Consider the following 20,193-nt stretch of genomic DNA (forward strand, 5'->3'; position numbering starts at 1 on the left):
TTTTTCCATTCTCTCGACATTCTCACTTTTCATCCTTTCAAATTAACCATCCACTTCCAATCTTTCAAAGTCATTCTTTTGGTCTTTCTATTGAAAACCATCAAAGTTTATTAAAAACAAAGTCTTGGCGATGCGCGGGACCAAAGCTGTTAAAAATAAGGAAAGCTGGTGAAAATTTGGCTAAGTGTCGAAAACTCAAATTTTCAAAGTTCTCGAAATTGAAAACAGGTTTTTCGAAATGAAAGTCTCGATCACGAGATTTGACACCATATAATTTTTGTAATCTAATTCAAAGTAATACGAAAGTTATTACATTTTAAAAATTTGTCGAAAACGTCGAAAAATACATTTTGTTCTTGAAACCAAAATTTGGATTTTGATCCTTTGAGATTCGGATTTCGAAACCATTCCTATTGTTCTGAAATGGGGGTAAAACCTTAATTTTATTAAAGAACTTAAAGTAAATAAAATAATTACTTAAATGTTTTTAATGAAATGAAGGGTGAGAAATACTGTATAAGGTGTGAGGAGATCAAGCCAAGAATCAGAACACTGTTCTGAAGAAAACTGTGTCTGTCGGTGGCTATCGACGGTAGAATTAGGATTCTGTCGGTGGAACCAACAGATTGGTCATCGGCAGATGTCGGTGGGACCGACGATCCTGCCAGCAACATAAAATTTTCTCGTGTTTCGTCGGTTGCAGAAGCTTCATTCTGTCGGTGGCACCGACCCTTCCCGCCTACAGCCTAAACCTCACACTCGATTTTTTGGGTTTTTTGATCCCTTCTTTGGATCTTTGTTCCATTCTTCAAATCCCTCAATCCACCCATGAATTCAATATTTAAAACATAGATTAAACAAATCAAATCCTTATTTCTAACATGAATTTCAATTCAGACAAAGATTTCTACGATTCAAAACAAACAATAAGTTTTGTTAAAATAACCTAAATGCATATTTTGGAAACTAAAGTTACCAATAAGAATTGGAAGTCCCTTACTTGTTTGTGGACGCCGAAAGGGATGAACTCGCATAAAGATCAAGGTTGGTGGTGAAAGAGTTGGTGTGGAGCTGAGTTCGATGCAAAGAGGACGAGCATTTGGAACTCCTTCGACAACGGCGCTCTCCTCTACTCCTACCCTAGAAGACGAGCCTCTACTAGCAAGGTGAAGCTCCAAGTTCGATGATACCCTAACTTGCTTGCTGATTTTTTATGGAGGGTGAGGAAACGAACGTGAGTGGATTAACAAAGATGGTGAAGTTGTAGCCCTCGTTGTGGCCGACAACTTTGCCTTCTTCGTCGAGGTTCAACGGTCCTTCGTTCTTAACGGATCTTGGGGAGAAGAGAGAACCCTAGGTTGAGAAAATCTGAGTTTGGTATTTTGGAGAAGAAATAGAATGAATTAAAAGAAAGTCAGCTTTCTTTTATAACAAGGGCGAGGGCATACTTGTAATTTCATTATTCTTTCTAGTTTCGACCGTAACTTAACTATTCGGACTCCGAAAATGACAAACGAGTATACCATTTCGAATAATTTTTCGTTGCTGACCTAACGATCTCATCAAATATTTTCGATTCTCGCTCTAACAAAATTCTACTATTTTGAATTTCACTTAATGCGAAATTCGAGGATTTTATAACTTTTTCATCTGAACTAGAATTCGAACTTGCTTACAGGCTAATGTATATATTTTATCCTGTTGAATTTAATGACGAAGTTGATTTTTCTTGAAATTAATCATAGTACTATTTGAGTATTTTGCTCTAAATCTCTCCTTTGATACTTTCTTCCAAATCTCACATTTTAATTTCCTCGAGATATGAGTTGAAAATCCGAAGTGTTACAATTGGGATCCAGTGAGTGGGAACAAGCACGTCTTTATGTGTTGAACAATTGTAATGAAATTACTCCATTTATTCAGTAAGATAAATTTTTTCAAATCTAATTTTTATATATTCATAATTTTCATTATTCACTTATTAATGGAACAATTTATTTTATAGACAACAAAGACAGTTGATTAAAGACACTCATAATCACATGAGGGCAAGGAATTTGGATCGCAAAAATATTAAAGAATTTTCTGAATGGTTTAAACATCACATAAGTATTCAATATCATGATTACATTTTTTTATTAAGTACATTTTGATATACTTGTAACTTTAGTTATCCTATTTTCTAATTTTAAATAGGTTACTCAAATGCGATTACATGGTGAGCTTGTGGATGAATGTATCGAGAATCTAGCTTTGGGTCCATCACATAATGTGATTTGTGTTAAGGGATATATTGTGCATGGCTTTAGATTTCACACAAAAGAGCGTGACAAACAGCAAAAAACTCAAAACAGTGGTGTGTTCGTATCTGCAAAGACAAATAGTTTTGCAAACATAAGGGACATGAATCTGGTGACAGGCAATGTTGGATATTATGGCATCTTAAATGATCTTTTAGAGTTAAAGTATCCTAATGGGTATCGAGTTGTTTTATTCAAATGTCATTGGTGGAATGTTTTGAGTCGTGGGGGATTCAAGCAAGATGAATATGGTTTCAATTGTTGGAATATTACATAGACATTATCTACTAACGAACCTTATATCCTTGCAAACCAGGTACAACAAGTTTTTTATATTAAAGACAGCACTAATGATGATTGGCGTGTAGTAATAAATACGCAACCACGAGACTTAAACAATATGATATCTGAAGAAGATGTTGAAGAAGAGCCTTTCCAAAAGAATGAAATTGAGCATGAGTCGTACTAAATCGAAGTTGACATTGATGACTATGTTGTCACTTGGTATATGAATGATATCCAAGGAGTACTTGTCGAAGGAAATGGCAGTGATCATGACTTCATTAATGATGATGATGATGATGTTTAGTCATTTTGTTTTACTTCTTTTTTCTTATTGCTTGTTTTTCTCTTGAGTACTCCTTACCTATTTTTCAATAAATTTTTTACTTATTGATAGTTTGTTAAGTGAAATTTCCTTCTAATTGGTGAATATATTGATTTTCATTATTATGAATTACTTATTTAGATATGTCTAATGGGGAATCTTCTAAAGTTATGTCATCCTGGGATGTTGGAGACAGTGTAAGTAGTGCAGGTATGATATGTTGTATTAAATTATTTTGAATATCATGTACTATAGTTAATGACATGTGCATCTAGATAATTTATCATTAACATATTTTTTTTTGTTTTGTTATGATTTCATTTTTTTAACTTCTACTAGCACAAGGAAGAGAGGCCTTACGCGAGGCGTGGGTAGTTTTGGCCAGAAGATAGGTCAAAAGATGTCATTAGATTGGAATAAATATGGTCAGGCGATAGAGGAGAATGCTAGACATTTTTCACAATTATTGGGGACTATTATTAGACATTCTGGTTATGCCCCTTTGCAATATAAGAAATGGGCTGACATTCCTAAGCATTCAAAGGACTCACTATGGCAAGCGGTTAAGGTAAATATAAATTAATGTGTTTGTCATTTTTCTAATTATATCATTTTTTATTTATTTATTAAATTATGTGTTTTTGTAGAATAAGACCGAAATTAATGATTCAAAGAAGAAGTGGGTGATGCAACGTATGTCGGCGAGGTATAGAGATTGGAAGAATGATTTAAAGAATAATTACAAAAATTATAAGACAAATGAGGAGAGATTGCTACATATTCCTACTAGCGCTTCAAAGGCTGATTAGACTTGCTTTGTCCATTATTGGAGTACCCCCGAGGCTCATGTATAAATTATTACAAATTTCTTAATTAATTATTTTTAAAGAATGATATGTTTGTAATGTTCTTAAATTTGTGTAGGTTATCTCAAAAAGGAATAGCAAGAATAGGAAAAACCAAGTAATTAAACATACGGGGGCGACAAAGAGTGGGGCGACAAAGAGTTGTGCATAGTATTGGTCGGGGATGGTGCGTATTTATATGTTAATTATATCTATATCTATATATATATATATATATATATATTTGTTTTTAATATTTAAGTGACTTACGATATGTACTAATTTTTTTTTTTCATGTAATTATAAGCCAAGGGTAAAGACGATGGTAGTTTACCTACCTCGGCTGAAGTTTTCAAGAAAATCCTTACTAGGAAAAATGGGTCTTACAGTGATCCTAAACCGATCGAGCTTATTGTACGTAAGAAGTCAATTGTAAGATAAATTATTTATTGTAAGATAATTACTAATGTATTTTTTTTACAGAATAATATGATAAAAAAATATAAAGATAGTGGCGGATCTGATTCTACACCCATAAGCGAGAAGATATTTACTGAGGAGATGGGACCAGAGTGGCATGGTAGAATGTGTACGTATGGCCTAGGCCCGACCCCGAGTTCAGTCTTTACATCTACTTCTAATTCATCTCATTGTAGTACTTATGCCAAGATGCAGTCCCAGTTGAATGAGATGCAAAACACGCAAGTGGAACATGATCGGCAATATGAGGAGAGGATTGTTGAGTTGCAAAACACACAAGTGGAACGTGATCGACAACATGAGGTGAGGATTGCTGAGCTACAAAGGGAGATGCAAATACAGATGTAGATACAGATGCAGATGCAGATGCAAATGCAAAGAGAGATCCATAGCCAAGTACATAGCCAAGTCCAAGAGCATATAGTCCTATACTTTCGCACCATGTTTCCTAATAGTCATCCTCCCAGTCAATGACCTTGAAAGTCAATTAAATACATTTAGTTTTTGGTACATTTAATTTATCCACTTTAGACTTTTTTACATACGTATTGTTTAATTAATAACTGTTTTTTTTTTAATAACTAACCCCTTTTTAACTCTGCCAATGTAAAATTAAATATTTTACATTGCCGGTCCCAAGCCTGGATAAAGGAGAAGGGAAAAGATAAGGTATTGTTTCATATTTCAAGACATAAATAATCAGGTTTGGTAGATATCTGTATTTTTTGTTTTTAATATGCAGCAAATCTTCGTAGTGTATGTAGCTTTGAAGCTCTCCAGTCGGCAACAAAGGCAGTGGAGCAAAGATGAGATCAGGCTTGTGGTGATGATTTTTTTCTCTTTATGCTTCTTTTTGTTTTTAATGTGTGTCATGTTATGTAAATATGAGCTTTTGATTCTTATATTATCAAATGTTGGTTTCATATTAATTATTAATTCTACTTGTAATTATAGAAACAATCTGATAAAAATTAATGATAAAATCTGAATAATTTTTTATCAATGTAAACTCATAGATATGTTTAAAATTGAATGAAATCGAACCCACCCATGAACCCATTATTTAATATTGTCACACACAAGAATTATATTTAAACCCAACTTATGGTTCAATGTATCAAACATTTGAATAAACTTTGGAAAAGTTAAGTTCCACACCAACCATTAAGAATGCAAGCTTGATTGACCACGTGATATGGTTAAAATAATGACACTTGGATCCAAAAAAGAATTTTATTCATTTTCTTTTCTGTATTTTGAGAAAATTCAGAACGTTGTAGTAAAGGTATCACAACTTGTAAGGAAATGAAAAAAAATATCTGATTTGGCAAGCCCAGGTATATACATATGCCTTATTATCTCCATTGCCACGCGTGTGGACTTGGTGTCAACTTTGTGGCAGTTGTACTAGACTTTCTAATTTCACTGTTAAATGCTTACTCAAGCTTATAACTTCTATGTTCGAGGGAAAGATGGGTGGGTGTCGAATCATCTGAGAATTTCAACCAATGGGCTGGGAGAAACAGGTTTAAAGTTAATGATTCTCTCAGTAAGTCCTCTCTCTCTCTATCTCTCTCTCTCTATCATGATCTTTTAAAGCTTTTTTTACATTATTAATTTAAGAAATCTCCTCTCTTGTTTTTTAAGTTTAAGAATTCTTCCCCTTTTTTCTACTTCTTCTGTATTTTATTTATTTAATTTTTTATAATTATTGTTATTTGTTGATTGATTGATTATGTGGGTCTTATTGTTTTGTAGTTTTTTAGTACAAGAAAGGATCAGACTCTCTATTGGTTGTAAACAAAGATGATTACTACAAATGCAATATAGCAAAACCCATTAAAACACCCATTGCTCCACCTCCAAGGCAATTATACCACCATATCATGCTCCAATTGCTTTCCCCCCAAAGGCAATTGCACCCACATCACCATCTCCCATGGCCTTCACGCCATGGAACTGAAACAGGCAAAACTCGATATTCCAACTACCCAAAGACAGGCCAGCTCCAATGCCTTGTAGAAGATCTAGCCGAGGTATTGCCATCTTCTTTGGGCTCCTTCTTGAGTTGCTCGTTTATTTGATATATCACTACTAGTTACAATCTTTCATAGAATTGGAATCATCCATATAAATATTGCTATAAATTGACCTCGACTGAATGTATTCATAGCTCTATAGATTCAGAAACTAGTGCAGAGATGAAGAACTAATGGAGTTTCAATGCATTGTTGTCTCATTTAATTTCTTATATAATGTGAACACATGGAATGTTCTCTAGAAAAGAATAAGAGTCTCATTTTGATTTTCAACTTTGATTGCTCGAGTTGGGTACTTGGGTATGCTACAGATGTTCTTATCTCTACCAATCATTTCCTCCCTTTGTGAATAATAATTCTATATCCTATGTCTTACATCACCTAGCAATCATTGATTGGGCTGTTTCAGTGTGAAGGTCCACCAAGGGATGGACCAAAAGTTCATGTGATCCATGAGTTGAAACAGCATACATGGCAATATTTGGCGTGGCCAGTGTGGGGAACACAAGTATTTGTTAGGTTTTCTAATCTCTCTCTTTGGTACAAGACTTTGATGATGATAATATAAATTAATTTTATCATCATCTTCAGTTTCTCTTGGTTAGAATCCGTTTGATGAATTGAAATATAAGATATCAAGTGCATGCTGTGTTTTATAATAAAGATAAAACAGAGATATTGTATTCTGCTATTCTCTTAAAGTGCATTTGCAGTTATGGCCTCATCAGTCATTTTCGAAATATGATTATAAGGTGTTACTGTCTGATAGTACGTACTGATAAGAGATAAATTTTTTTAATTATTAATTATTTATTATTTATTTATTTGATAGTGTGATGAGATATATTCTCTCTGTTTTTCTTTTATTATTGTTTTGTTTTGCCATACCTAGATTTAATCATCTTTATTACACTTACATGTATCTTCAAACCAAGGAAGGGGAGTGGGTTCTAAAATTTGAATACTTTTTCAAGGGTTTTTGTAGTTCTATAGTTATGGTTTTATCAGTATTTGCATTTTTTTTTTCATGTCTAACTGATGTGAATTTCCTTAGGAATCGACAGGAAGATTAACATGTCAGACCCATTAGAAACTCAGCCAGCTCAAATGGCTTAAGGCATTTTAATGTCACAAACAATCATTTGTGGCTTGGCTTTTGAAATTTGCAAGGGGCCTCGGTCGAAATATGCACCTTTTCAAGTATATAATATGTCTTCTAAAGTTATTTGATGAAATGCATTTTTAGTTCTAAACCTTCAAAATACCAGTTTCTTTAAATGATCTACATGTTCATCTTTGTCGGTGATGTAAGGTATTTGAATTTAGCCAAAACATGCCTATATGATGTGGTATCTGAATTAACAATGATTGCTCGAGTTCGGTACTTGGGTATGCTACAGATGTTCTTATCTCTACCAATCATTTCCTTCCTTTGTGAATAATAATTCTATATCCTATCTCATTTTAGCAGTGTCCCTTGTCTTGATTTCTTCTATCGTGGATTTAATATTATTACATCTCTCTTCCATTTTTCTGTTTTTCACAGATGGTGTATTTGGGGCTATGATGAAGGTAGAGTTACTCTGACATTAAATTTCAAAAGATTTATGTCAGTCTGGAAGGATAGTTTGACTCTTTCTTCTTGTAATTATGGAAGGTTAATTTGGTTAAAGATGGTCCTGTCACAATGCAGCTTAATTCATCACAACCATCCAAGTGAGTATATGCCAATCACTAGAAAATCATGGAGCTGCATTTCTTTATTAATTATGGATCTAATACAATTAGCTTTTGAGGTTCAATAGTTTTTTATTTCAGGTTATATTGGAGAGTTTGAGGATGTTAGATAGTAGATTCTCGTGCGGTATCAATTGATGGACATGAAAATGTACCTGCCAACAATGAGAATGCCTTGACGAAAGCTGCTTCTAATGAGCCCGTATCTGTTGCCATTGACACTGATGGTTCTCACTTCAATTTTACTCCAAGGTATTTCGCTTAAGAATTTGAGTAGAAAGATTTTATTACAACACCAACTTTTGCTAACGCCACCCCAATTCATGTGTAAATCACCAAAGACTAACACATATTTAGGGTGGTGTTACCAAAAGTTGTGTGGCAATAGAAGCTCTCTTTAACTATCTACAAAATTATCACAGTGGTGTAATTTCTACACCATTATAGCATTAATGTTTGGGTAAATTGGCTTGGTTTGTATCATTCTAGCCTATCTAAGGGTGTTAATGGGCCAAGTTTGGACTAGATGTAAGGCCAATTCTAGCCCATCCAGTAAGGGTCAGAGTTTGACCTTTTTATTGTTAATTCTAAAGACCAATCTTGGCCCATTTATCTAAACAGCCAAAAAATTTAGCTCAAGAGGGTATGGCCTCAATCTTTTGAATTTAATTTATATGCATGAATCGACTTGACTATGATCACATGGCGTATTCACGGGAGATTGTGGCAAAGAACTAGATCATGGGGTGGCGATTGTGGGCTATGGAGCAACTCTAGATGGGACCAAGTATTGGATACACTACAAAATTATAGGTTTTTAGCGGGGGTCAAAAATCGCCGCAAATACCAAAAAACCGCCGCTATTATTAATAGTGATGGCCACGTGTAACGCCACTATAGGTGGTGTAGGTAAAGGCCATATGGAGTCCTATAGTGGTGGTCAAAACTTGCCGCTAATAGATTGCCTTGCCGTTGCTATAGATATGAGTGAGTCCTATAGTGATGGTCAAAAACTGCCACTAATAGATTGTATTACCGTCGCTATACATATGAGTGAGTCCTATAGTGACGATCAGAAACCGCCGCTAATACTGTATTACAATCGCTATAGATATGAGTGAGATCAATGGTGGTGGTTAAAAACTGCCGCTAATTAGTTTTTTACCATAGTTATAAAACAATTTTGAATGCCTATAGTGGCAGTAATGGCCACCGCTAATTAGATTTTTTTTTTTTTTTTAATTTCATGTATTTTAAAATTATTTGTAATTACATACCTATTTTTATACAACCTGTCAATTAAACACAATTACTTAGTAAATCAAATTAGTTAAGAGACAAGTATAACAAAATAATAAGTCGATTGAATTAAGAGTCAATGTTTATAAATCCATGTTTATCACTTAAAAAACAAAAACTATCTATCATGGTTGTTGTTGTGGACACTGATCATTGTCGGGTTGATTGTGCTACTCATTAACCTACAATTCATATACATTAATCAAATTAGTCATATCAATAAATATTTATTTATTAATAAAATATTTTAAAACACAACATATTCTATTATCAGTAAGAATTTACCTTTCTCATTATAGTAATGATCAATTCCTTGAATCTCTCCATCTCAGCATCTCTCACAATCTGTTGTTGCTCCGAAGATTCTAGTTTCTTTTTCAACCTATGTATCTCAGCAGAATCACTAGAGGAATTTTCAGAATATGATGCAAATAATTTACTAGGAGTCAGTCCTAGGCCGACACCACGAACACGACCATGTCTATCAGCACCCAAGACCTGAGATAATATATCATTTCAACCTGTAATATCTTGAGAGCCTTCTGGTAATAAACTCAAAAGTTCTTTTATCTTGTCCTGCAAAATATTTTAAAAATTCTTAGTATCTTCAAATTCAGATATTAACATAATTGATTAATGCTTGATGAAAATTATCTAAAATTAAACTTACAATCTTCTCCGCCGTGGCCAAATCATTGGACTTGTGTGTCATGAGAAATAAGATTGCTCAACTTGGCTCAGTATTCGTTGAACTCTTTAATTTCTATGTGCATCACATTAAGACAATGACAACAAGATTAGTTTATAATATAAATAATTAGGCACGAAATTAATAAACAACATAATAAAAATATATATATATACCTCATCATATCTAATACGAGCTATACTCTTCGTCCCAATCGTATGGGTCATTGTTTGTTGAGCACAATTTGCCTTATTTCTATGACTTCGAGACTGTACATTAAATAATTTGTGAGAAATTAAATATATAAGGTATATAGTACCTTATAATTTATTTGTAACTTTTCATCACTCAATATATATAAATTTCAAATGTAAAATGTACTTGCCCCTTCTCCAAATTCCAAAAGGCTACGAGAGAATATCATTGAGCCTCCAAAATATAGGATGGACGATTGGCACATCGGATTGCATCATCTTTGCATTTATCATAGAATTTGATTTTCAACTTACATTTATGATCCCTCCACTTCTTACCGATATATTGTAACACAACTTGCTTAAGCGTGGGTGGGATATCAAATTTAGCCTGCATTAAAAATCAATATGGAGTAAAAATTGTTCAATGCTAAACTATAAATTATCTAATATTATATTATAATTAATTTATACCAATGTTGTCTGCCATGCATTTTCCTTCATTGATTCTGGCATTGCATGCCAATCAAAGATGTCAAGGGGAAACGTATGGCCATCGCAGGCCAATATACCTAAGTATCTTTGGAGCTTAGCCACATGCTTCCCCACAGGCTGTCCATGGCTATCTCGCACTATTTCAAATCTTTCTCCTGGCTTTAGATTCTGTAATGAGAGGCATCGAGTGTGACCTCTTTTTCTCTTCAACTTTGTCCTCTCACTAGATGAACTTTGGCCATGTTCCATCTTCAAATGTAAAAGAAAATATCAAATAAAGCTCTATAAGTTCAACCTTCTCACATGAGTCATAAATGAGAAAACATAAGCATTCATGATATTAATTAAACAAATCCCTTGGTTTAGTCTTGACCACAATTTGCCAATCTATTTCAAGTGGATCTTGCATATAGAAAACTTGCTCTGCTTGAGATGCTAACACATATGGTTCATCAAATAGATGAAATCATTTGAATAACAATCGTGTGAAGTTCACAAGAGTGAATCCAAACTCATCAATCTTAATCCCTCTTCCTTGGGCCCTCATATCAACCCAGTCACATTTAAACAATACAAATTTAAGACGTTGAAAATACATCAACTCGACAATGTCAGTTAAACGCTCATAATATACTAAGTCTCCTATAATAGGCCTTGTGTCCCTAGCACTTGCATAGCTTGTAATATTTGCAATGACCGCAACACCACTATTTTGACTCATGCGTCCCTTTTCTTTATACACGGTTCGAAACCTATATCCACTTTGGACATATCCTTTGAGCCTTTTAGCTATTGAGTCTGGACCCTTAGCAAGCCATATAATTTCATCTGGTACCACACTATTTGCTTGTTGCATTAGTTGAACCTATATAAAGAAATGAAGAAAATAAATATAACTATCAAGACATAATTTAAGTGGTTAACTTATATGTATTAAGTGTGACTTACATTGTTCTTGAACCAATATATGAATTGGTCAGTGTGCATGTTTTGTATATCACGGACACATGATCGTAATTATGGATTTTGCATCTTAAGTTGTCGAACATGTTGTCTGCAAGGTAGTGCACATGTTAAGATCTATATACATTTAGTGTAGAAAACTACACTTAATGAGAATGAGAAAGGTATGATAATTCGCCTTACTCTAGATATATTGTAACTTTTTCATGGTTAAATAATACATAACGATGCATTTGTTGCCATTCTATCTCACTCAAGAAAAATGGTTGGGTACTTCCTATCACACTTTCGTCAAGATTTCGTATATTGTAACTTTTTCATGGTTAAATAATACATAACGATGCATTTGTTGCCATTCTATCTCACTCAAGAAAAATGGTTGGGTACTTCCTATCACACTTTCGTCAAGATTTCGTATTGGTCGATTGAGCTTTGTTTCAACATTATGTAAGTATCTTGAGCAGAATGTAAGACATTCTTCTGCCAAGTAACCTTCAGCAATGGACCCCTCTGGTTGTGCTTTATTACGTACATAACACTTTAATTTGTATAAATACCTATATATGAAAGTACAATAAGTCACATAGATGTTTGATAACTTATAAAGGAAAAAAGTAAATCTTTGATAACTTAGAAGGTATGAAAGACCTTTCAATGGGATACATCCAACAATATTGGACAGGTCCACCAAGCCTCATCTCCATAGCTAGATGGATGGGCAAATGCATCATAATATCAAAAAATGCTGGTGGAAAAATCATCTCCAAATGACAAAGTGTAAGTGCAATATGTTCTTCTAATTGTATCATATCTTGTTCTCGATAGACTTTAGAACATTATTCTCTAAAGAAATTACTTAATTCAATCAGTATTGAACTCACATTTTTGGGTAACGAGTTTCTCATAGCCAATGGTAGAAATTGCTGCATTTTAACATGTGAGTCGTGGCTCTTTAGTCTTGATATTTTGCGTTCTCTAATATTGACACGTCTTGCGTTATTTGAAGAGTAACCATCTGGAGGATTATAGAAGGATTATAGAAGATGAAGGATTATAGAAGATGAAAGATTTTAGAAGATGAAGGTTCTAAAAGAACAAGAAGAATACCCAAAAAAAATATGGATTCAACATAAATGAAAATCCTCATTCTGTCATCCCTTACTAGTTTGCATTACCAAATTTGAAATTAAAATATTGAACCTAAATGTCTTAAATGCCTATCGACAATAAATTTCTACGGATCTACCTCGAGATTCGTGAAATAAGATTGCAAATGATTTTATTGATTTTTGATGAAAAAGAAGGTACAGATCTCAGTGTTTCCTCTGATTAACAGTCAAATACAAAATAGTGATGATGACGTATGTACATTTTCTTCTCTCTGAGCTTCACGCTTTATCGACTGAGAATGATGCTTTGAAGTTGGCTTTGCTTTGTGTTTGATCTTCTGTAGAGGTTTTGTAGATTTTCTTCTCTTCGGGCTTCATGCTTTATCGGCTGAGAAGGTTTTCTTGACTTCCGGAGAAGGGCTTTATGCTTGATCTTCTCTTTATTTTGAATCTGGAACTCTGAAGAACCTTACTTTGTCTCTGGAAGAGGGTTTGAGAACTTCTTCTTCTCTAGAGGGAGAGCTTCTGTCTTCTGAGAGAAAGTGATCTCGATTCCCTCTTAATGAGAGAGGCTCTTGTATTTATAGACTTAAAGGTCTTTTAGCTTTCCAATTATACCCCAACTTAAAGAAGTTTAATTGATTTGTTTAAGAGGCTAAATTTGTCCAAATCTCATTTAAGGATTTTATTGATTATTATTGAGCCAAACCTATTTATTTAAGTATAAGGCCCGATATTTAATATGGATCACTTGGATTTGCTGGATCATGGGCTTTATCTACGAAAACTCAAACCAAAACATATGAAGTCTGTCCCGATAATTGGACCTCTAATTTAGACTAGTGAACCCAATTTTGATTTGGTGGGCTTTTTTTATTAACTTAGAAGGTTGTAGGGGCCCATTTAAATTTGATGTCTACAAATGCCCCCTCAAGGATGCATTGTCAGAGGCGAAGCTGATGATGGTGCATCATTGATCACTTCGACCAATATGTGATGTTCTTTAAGCTATGATGAGAGTCATTAGAGACATGTGCAAGATGCATTAATGATTGGATTCGGTTTAACAAATCTCTTCAAAAAGGGATTATCCCGGCTTCCGTCTCGATTGCGGCACATAACGAACCATTGGGGTCGGCAACACAATTGTGGATGATGCGTCCACCATTGATTGACCTACCTTGATCTGTTGAGTTTTTGGTTCTTGTTTCTTATTATGTTCTTTCCGAAGTAGAGAACTAGGAGAAATCTCCTCAGCATCATTCATAGTATGCTTTCCTTTGTCGGGTTTTTGCTTACTAGAAGGAGGAACCGAAACTAGAAGTGCTTCTTGAATGACATCCCCTCCAAAATAAAATTTTGCATCTACAAAATATGTTTCTGCCTTGTCAAACAGTTGATTTTCGGCTATTACACATTTCTGCATACCATCTTGATAATACTTGAAGCATTGATGTAATGTGGATGGTACTACTCCAGTTTCATGTAGCCATGGTCGACCGAGAAGCAAGTGATATGAAGTTTTACAATCAATCACATGAAAGAGTGGTGTTGACTCCAAATTTGTGATAGAAAGCTTGACTCTTATCATGCCGATAGCTCTCTGACCACCCAAGTTGAAGCCTTGGATCATCAACTTACTGTGAGCAAATTGATCCGACAAGATCCCAACTTGTTTCATGGTACGAATTGGCATGATATTGATCGTAGAACCACAATCTAGGAGAATTCTTTGAACTTTATTCTCCCTCACATAACCTGTGATATAAAGCGGCCTATTGTGAGGTCGAGACCCCAATTGAAGATCCTCATCAGTGAAGGTAATTGTGGCCATACACATATTGTCTGGTTGTGGATCTATGTAAGGTTGAACTTCCTGTTTTGAATCAGTTGAGCTTTGCTTTGAAGTAAGCTGAACTTTTTGGAATTCACTAGACAAATCCAAGTCGACCTACGAATCTTCTATTTTCGAGGTGTTATTGTCTTTCTCAAGTCGTTGATCTCCATCATTGGAAGTAGTAGGATGTTTTTTGGACCGATCATCAATATTATCTTCTAGTACTTCCACTTCCACTTGATGACATAACACCGTACAGACTTCCTTCAAGAGCTTCTTGGGTAAGAATTCTAGAAAAGTAACTGGTACACGGGACGGTTGCTGAAGGATGTCTTCAGGATCTGCGGGCGGAACTCGGAAAGCTTTCTTCTTTGTTGTTCTCTTTCGTTCTTCTCTTTCTCTTTGGCTTTGAAACAGAAGGAGTTGGCACATATATAGGGCATCTTTTTTGACGAGTGACAACTGTCTATCCTTCGTTATCAACTGAAGCAGACTTTGAGATGTCTGACTTTGAATTTGAAGCCGAATGAGATTGTGGTCCTTGTTGAAGTGAAGTGGGAAATGTGATGATTTTTCTTTGATTTGGCTTTGCCCCCAGCGTGGGATGGGCCTTTTCAATATCGGAATGTACGGATATGAGTTGTGATGTTTAGGTAAAACTTTGGTGATCTGAGGAGATGGAGTATGTGTAACATACTGACTCGCTAATAGTATTGAATCAAAAGATCCAAAAGTGACAGAGGTCATGTTTGAAGTAGCAACATTTTCAACACAATCAAGTTCAATTTTTTCTTGACGTGCCAAATTCATAATCTTTTCTTTGAAGATGAAGCATTTTTCAATCAAGTGACTAATCACCCTATGATAGCGACAATATTTCAGATCATTGTCGCAACCTGCTTCCTCGGATCGTTTGGGCACTGGAAGTTCAATGAGCTTTAATTTCAACAGCTCTTCGAACATGCCCAAGACATCAGCATCAGGAAAAGGGTATTCTTTCGCCTCAAGTTCTTTGAGAGTTTTCCAAGCTTTTCATTTTTCTTGTATTGAATCAGCTTTTGGCTGATCTTCTCTTCTTTTACTTATGATCTTGACAGGTTTGCTGGTGGTGGTAGATAAGACTTCTTTAGTTTTGAAGGACTTGCCATCCTTCTTTTCTTGCCTTCGAGGCTCGCTTGGTCGTGGAGTCTGATGCATAGTTATACTCTGCTCCATGTTGTGAGTTTGAGTAGCTAGCTCTTCGAAAGTGTGTGGCTTGATTCTTTTCAAGATGTAAAGGAGTTTCCAGTGCATCCCTTGAACACACATTTCGATAGCAGAAGATTAAAAAAGTCAATCCATGTAGTTGAGGGAAAGATTTCTCCATCGCTCGATATACTTGATAATCGGTTCATCCTTCCTTTGTTTGACTGCGGCGAGTTCCACCATACTCACTGTTTTTCTAGTGCTGTAGAAGCGACCAATGAATACTCTTTCAAGTTGATCCCAACTATCTATTAAGTTGGGTTCCAAATCAGTGTACCAATCGAATGCATTACCACAAAGGAAGTGAACAAATTATTTCACCATGAAGTCACCGAATGTACCGGCGTTATTGCAAGTTTCGATGAAATGGGCAATATGTTGCTTTGGGTTGCCTTTTCCCTCGAATTGTTAGAATTTGGAGGTTGATATCCCGTTGGAAGACGCATTTGTTCGATGCGTTGAGTGTAGATTTGGAGTAAACCAATGAGGACTGTGGCATGCCCCCTTACTGAGCATGAATGGTGTCAGTAATCATTGCTTGTAGCTGTTGAACGGAAACTGAGGCAACAGACCCCTGTGGTGGGTCTCGCGTAGCTTTACGTGAACCAGCATAGTCTTCTTGTTCTTCTTCACGCGGAGTCATGTTCGCTTCAGGAATGAATCCTAGAGGATGCGAAGGTCCAACGCTTGATTCATTCTCCTTGTCTTTATGCTCTAAACGACTAAGAAGGGTCACGATCTGAATGTCTTTTTCTTCCATTGCTTTTGTTAACTTGTTGATGGTGTTTGCCAGCTGAGCAACTTGTTCTTCGATTGTTAGCGTTCCAGCTGTCATCACGGCACTTATGGATATGTGAGTTTGTGACAGAGAAGTGATCGATAAAGATCTAGACGATCCCTTGCTTGACTTCGAATCAGATCTAGAATCTGACGAGTAGTTTTCTACCATGTCCGCCCACGATTCCTTTGTAGTAAGTGTCGTTTTTGTGACACATTTCTTGGAGTGATGCTGGAGAGGCTCCATTAGCTTGATTCCACCAATCTTTGTCATTGTTCGTGTCACATGATGATCGCGACTAATAACCTGAGCAGATTCAAGATTGGAAGAAAGGATTTTCTTATCTTTCTCAGTAGTGATAGATGCGATAGCGTTGACGTTGTGAGATGCCATCGATGCTTTAGGTGATGTTCTTGCAGTTGATTGAAAGATGAGAGGTTGAGATTGTCCCACCGGGCGTGTCAGAAATTTGTCGACAATAAATTTCTACGGATATATCTTGAGATTCATGAAATAAGATCGCAAATGATTTTATTAATTTTTTATGAAAAAGGAGGTACAGATCTTAGTGTTTCCTCTGATTAACAGTCAAATACAAAATAGTGATGATGACGTATGTACATTTTCTTCTCTCCGAGCTTCGCGCTTTATCAGTTGAGAACGATGCTTTGACGTTGGCTTTTCTTTGTGCTTGATCTTCTGTAGAGGCTTCTATAGATTTTCTTCTCTCCGGACTTCGCGCTTTATAGGCTGAGAAGGTTTTCTTGACTTCCGAAGAAGGGCTTTATGCATAATCTTCTCTTGAATCAGAGTCCGGATCTCTGAAGAACCTTGCTTTGTCTCTGGAGGAAGGCTTGAGAGCTTCTTCTTCTCTAGAGGGAGAGTTTCTGTCTTCTGAGAGAAATTGATCCCGATCCCATTTCAATGAGAGAGGCTCTTGTATTTATAGACTTAAAGGTCTTTTAGCTTTCTAATTATACCCCAAGTTAAAGAAGTTTAATTGATTTGTTTAAGAGGCTAAATTTGTCCAAATCTCATTTAAGGATTTTATAGATTATTATTGGGCCAAACCCATTTATTTAGGTATAAGGCCCGATATTTAATATGGATCACTTGGATTTACTGGATCATGGGCTTTATCTACGAAAACTCAAACCGAAACATATGAAGTCCGTCCGATAAATGGACCTCCAATTTAGACTTGTGGGCCCAATTTTGATTTGGTGGGCTTTTTTTCTTAACTTAGAAGGTTGTAGGGGCATGTTTAAATTTTGATGTCTATAATGCCCACATAAATAAAATAATAAATTATATAAACAAAAATCAAATACTGGGTTTAGACCCCTATCTCAGTTTGTTTGACATGTTGCAAAACAACTTTGAGGTCGTTAGTTCAAGTCCATTTTACCCATAAACTTTTTTTTTTTTTTGAATACTTGAGATTTGAAAGAAGAGAGTGGTCTTAAGATGATTTATAGAAAATGGCATCTTTTCAAAATGATTTTATGACTTTACCCGAAGTAAGATCTTCTAAGGCTGCCTAAAACTCTCTTGTTCCCATTTCTTAGACTGAATGCAAATGAAAAAGCGAACTAAAAGAGAATAAGAAATGAAAAGGACCGAGACACTTCCTAAGCCAAACCAACCCTACTCTTGTAGTTAGGCTCATTTAGGTAGCTGGTTGTATTTCTCCTTATACTTGAAGACAAGAGTAATAGTGTTGTCAGTAAATTAATATTTAAAAAGACAAGTAGCTCGAGGAACTCTAGTTGTTTAAACTTTATTGCCCCTTTCACGTAAGGGCTGCATTGCTCATTCAATTATAAAGCACTCCTGCTCGTAAAGGCCACAATAAATAGCTCATAAACAAAATGGACACGTACCTTTTGGGCAAAGGCCTGCTTAATATTTTATTAGTGCCCAATTACACAATACAAATGCTTTGGATTGCAAAAAAATTGTATGGATCACCTAAGTTCTCAAGATATTTCAACAAATGATTAGCGGTACAAAAAGTATCGCAAATCATTTGCAAAATTACAATGAAATTTTTTAGTGCAAAGATTAACCAATCACAACAAAAAATTCACAAGAGATTTCCCAATGGTTACCAAGCAATAATAAATCATTCATCGCAAATCATTTGCATTTAAGACCTGGTGGGAGTGTTTTTTTCTTAAGCAGTCCCTAATTTTTGAGAGGTGGATTGATAGTCCATTTAGGCAAGAATTTTATTTCTTATTGGTCCCTCAACATCTTCTCTAGTCATGGATGTCGATTTTTATTTGACAAAAAAACCATCATTGAAGACTAATAAACTTGTCTATCGAAGGGAAAAAAGAAAAAAGAAAAAAATATATTTACCAATTGACTTCTATTTGAGATATTTAAGTTTTAAATAGCTATACATCGAAACCATGTTGTGTTGATAACAAAGTTATCATGACCATGACCATGGTCTGTCAAGTGAATCAACATTGAAACCATGTCAAGTATGGTAAGACTAATAAACTTGGGCGAGTCTTTAATCCCAAACTCGGAGAACTAAGATCAAGACAAAAACAAGTGGATCGAACCATCAACATTGACCTAATTGATACAAACCAATCCAACTGGTGGGTCAAACCAATCTGACCCAAAATTGATCAATAGTAAAAGAAAGTCAAACCCTTTCCTTACTAACATGGTAAGATTTTCAACCTTCCTAAGGGTCATTTTGCTCAAATGGATTACCACATCAGAAATCCTGCACCATAGCCCTCTAAGTTTCATAAAAAAACTCAGATCTAGACAGATAAAAATTCAAAAAACAATTTCTTTTCAACCAAATCCAAGGTTTTGAAAATGGATGGCTACCGAGTTCCCAAGACTTGAAATTAAAATTTATCGATGAAAAGTAACATTTTTTTTGTTTATCAAATTTCTTAGAATTTTGTATTCTACAACCCTGTTGCATCGGATCATGTTCTTAATTCAAAAAATACTTTAACATTTTATTTGGCACATTTCAAACATTTGAATCAGCATTGTACCCTAAAGATAAAAATAAATAAATAAATAAATAATTAGATCATTCAAAACCAATTAATACAGAGAAAGAAAAAAATTAATTTAAACAAATTAGCTTCTTAAAATTTCACTGAGTTGTTCCAACTCTTAACATAATTGGGGTTTGATAAAATAATTCTCATTTCTTCTTCTTCTTCTTCAACCTTGAGAAATCAAGATAAATAGCAATAAAACGAAAGTTTAGGGGATTTGGTTCTCTGTGATCAACCAAATGTTGTAAGTCAACTTTTCAAGAAAATAAAAATAAATAAACATTTGAATCAGCATTGTACCCTAAAGATTAAAAATAAATAACTAAATAAATAGATCATTCAAAATCAATTGATACAGAGAAAAGAAAAAAAATAAAATAAATTACCCTCTTAGTTGTCCCAACTCTTGATAGCCTTTTCATTTGCTAAAAATTCCTTTATTCTTCTTCTTCTTCAATCTTAAGAAATCGAGATAGAGTGGGATGGTTAGGTAATGGAATGAAGTTACATAGTGAGATTGGGAAAGAGGGAGAGAG

The 20,193-nt window shown here is 34.9% G+C and overlaps 1 long non-coding RNA gene across 3 annotated transcripts; it reads left to right on the plus strand.

Moving 5' to 3' along the window:
• Positions 1 to 5,647: 5,647 nt before the first annotated feature.
• On the plus strand, positions 5,648 to 19,439 carry LOC147401503 (uncharacterized). 3 transcript variants are annotated; one of them, XR_015178537.1, is made up of 6 exons: positions 5,648 to 5,781; positions 5,991 to 6,268; positions 7,818 to 7,843; positions 7,929 to 7,987; positions 8,090 to 8,260; positions 9,640 to 19,439. It is a non-coding gene; the product is annotated as an uncharacterized LOC147401503 (long non-coding RNA). The 3 variants fall into 3 exon arrangements; XR_015178538.1 differs by lacking the exon at positions 9,640 to 19,439 and adding an exon at positions 8,729 to 9,633; XR_015178536.1 differs by lacking the exon at positions 9,640 to 19,439 and having other exon boundaries at positions 8,090 to 9,633.
• The last annotated feature ends 754 nt before the right edge of the window (positions 19,440 to 20,193 follow it).

The sequence above is a fragment of the Akebia trifoliata genome, chromosome 5 (genome assembly GCF_017979445.1).
Source record: "Akebia trifoliata isolate Shusen 1 chromosome 5, ASM1797944v1, whole genome shotgun sequence".
In the NCBI taxonomy this organism is placed as follows: domain Eukaryota; kingdom Viridiplantae; phylum Streptophyta; class Magnoliopsida; order Ranunculales; family Lardizabalaceae; genus Akebia; species Akebia trifoliata.